General features: G+C 49.0%; 1 long non-coding RNA gene across 1 annotated transcript; it reads right to left on the minus strand.

The window, feature by feature from the left end:
• Positions 1–412: 412 nt before the first annotated feature.
• LOC125924402 (uncharacterized) lies at positions 413–2,026 on the minus strand. The gene is made up of 3 exons (XR_007458388.1): positions 1,781–2,026; positions 1,098–1,210; positions 413–625 (listed from the first exon to the last, which is right to left on the minus strand). It is a non-coding gene; the product is annotated as an uncharacterized LOC125924402 (long non-coding RNA).
• Positions 2,027–2,759: the final 733 nt, after the last annotated feature.

A 2,759-nucleotide genomic window follows, 5' to 3' on the forward strand; every position in this document is an offset into this window, starting at 1 on the left:
GGCTCAGTCGGTTAAGCTGTGCTGACAGCTCAGAGCCTGGAGCCTGCTTTAGATTTTGTGTCTCCCTCTGTCTCTGCCCCTTCCCTACTCTCTCTCTCTCTCTCTCTCTCTCTCTCTCTCTCTCAAAAATGAATAAACATTAAAAAATTTTAAGAAAAAAAGATATGACAAAATCCACCTGCCGATTTGTCTCTTCTTAATAATTGCAATATTCACCAACATTGCATTTGTATTTTTGTGCATCAGATACAGCAATACGTAGCAGGCACTCATTGAATTTTTGTGGACGATTTGAGCGAATGTTCTTTTACACACATTATCTCCTTTAAAGCACACAACAGCTCTTTGGGGTGGACACCAGTGTATGAGTTTCCTCGGGCCGCCATAACAAAGCACCACAGACTGAGTGGGCTTATGTCACAGACGTTTATTTCCTCACACCTTTGGAAGCGGGAAGTCTGAGATCGAGGCATCAGTAGGCTTGCTTTGATCCAAGGGCTCTCTCCTTGGCCTGCAGATGCATCTTCTCCCTGTGTCCTCACACGGCCTTCCCTCTGTGTCTGTGTCCTAAGCTCCTCTTCTGAGGACACGGTCATATGGGATTAGAGCTCGCCCACATGACCTCCTTAATGATGTGAAGAATGAAGGCAAAAGGAAATGTAGATAAAATTAAATTTGCTTATATAACCTGCAGCCCATTGACAAATACTGGAGACAGGCAGAGAATGACTCTCCTCCAGGAACTCCTAATCTTAATGTTAACGCTTTGGTAGAGGGAAAAACAACCTTCGCTTGATGATAGCTAGGCCTCCAAGACGCTGTCAGTCTTCTCTACATGAAAACCCTTTTGGAAATGTCGTCTTGACCTCTCCCAGCCCCCCCCCCAACCCCCGCCAAGTGTGTAATCTATGGTGCCTCACAATCCCAGGGCAGCTCTTTCTGCCCGTGGGTCCTGGCTCCTGTGCTTTAATAAAACCACCTTTTTGCACCGGACATGTCTCAAGAATTCTTTCTTGACCGTTGGCTCTGGACCCCAGCACTTCAAAGCACATCATGAGGACCACAACAACCCGCTAGTACAAGACTTCAGTAAGTACCTGGGTGTTTTCACAAGTGTCTCAACTGGTGTCCACATTCATCATGGTTCCCTCCCCTTCTCTCCAGGTTGGAGTGGCCAGGTCAGTTTGGATTAGATTGTGGAACACCTTGACTGTAAACGTGAAGGAGGTGAGCTCTTATCTTATGGCAGCAGGGATGTCTTGGCAGTTTTTAAGAAGGGCCAAATTGTTTTTTTCAGGAACGTACCACCCAGGAAGGGAGAAGACGGATTGGGGGACAATAGTCTAATCAGAAAGACCAATAATGACACTGTTGACCAAGACCTGGTCCCCGTTTTTCAAACTAAGTTCTACAGAGTCTATGCATTCCATGGAGGTGCCTCAGAGGTCACCTGAGGCCCAGGAGGCATTGTGTGGAAGAGAAGAGGGGACCCGAGTTTCAAAGAGCAGCTGGACCCATGATTACTTTCTTTGTGAATAGTACACCTTAGCTCAATAACGAACATTGCAAACCTCTGATCTACATGAAACACAATGAGACCATAAATAAGAAGGGAAGAGGAGGAAGGGTGAAGGAGGAGTCTCTCTCTCGAGGAGAGATAACTGGTTCTCCACAGACAGATCCCAAGGAAGAAGAGAGAAGCCATTTTTCAGACGGCTGGCCCACACATCCTGCCAGTTCCAGTCTCCCCCAGGGTGGGTCTACTTCCAAACTCACTCACATGGTTGTTGATAGATTTCAGATCCCCGAGGCTGTCAGAATGAGAGACTCAGCTTCTTGCTGGCCGCTGGGCGAGGCTGCCAATGGTACATCACCCGTCCACAAACAGCTCATAACATGGCAGCCGGCTCCACTGATGATCAAGTGAGAAGGGGAGAGAGTAAGACTGAAGTCACAATCATGTGTAACCTAACCATGGAAATGACATCTAGTCACTTCTGTTAGACACCGGTCACTGGGTCCAGCCCCCACTCCAGCCGAGGGGTTAAACTCCAGGTTTAACCTAGGGATCTTGGAGAGCCATTTTATTTTTTTTTATTTTTTTTAACGTTTATTTATTTTTGAGACAGAGAGAGACAGAGCATGAACAGGGGAGGGGCAGAGAGAGAGAGGGAGACACAGAATCAGAAGCAGGCTCCAGGCTCTGAGCCATCAGCCCAGAGCCCGACGCGGGGCTCGAACTCACGGACCGTGAGATCGTGACCTGAGCTGAAGTCGGACGCTTAACCGACTGAGCCACCCAGGCGCCCCTTGGAGAGCCATTCTAGAAGAGCCCACTATACTCAGAGGTAAAGACTTAACAGAGTACCCCCTGTTGCCCCCTTACTGCCCCCTCAGTTCTCGCTGCCCCCTCAATGACTCCTTCCCAAAGGGGGAGAAGTGACGTCCCTTAACTAGTGAGTTTGGGGGACGTGACTGGGATATGTGGGTCAACCATCTGAAAAATGGCTTCTCTCTTCTTCCTTGGGATCCATCCGTCTGTGGAGAACCGGTTCCGTTATGCCGCTGGCCATGCCAGCAGCTGAGCCGTAAAGGCTCTGTCTCCCCTAGGAGAGAGCTTCCCTTCCCTAGAGCCACTGGGGAGAACTCCCTCAGTCTGGGTCCAGAAGTAGGCAACCCACTTTGGCTGCATACATATGCCACAATCTCCAGCCTCAGCTTCATCCAGAACGAAGTTGGTGTTTTTGTCACCATTGGCC

Source organism: Panthera uncia, chromosome F2 (genome assembly GCF_023721935.1).
Source record: "Panthera uncia isolate 11264 chromosome F2, Puncia_PCG_1.0, whole genome shotgun sequence".
In the NCBI taxonomy this organism is placed as follows: domain Eukaryota; kingdom Metazoa; phylum Chordata; class Mammalia; order Carnivora; family Felidae; genus Panthera; species Panthera uncia.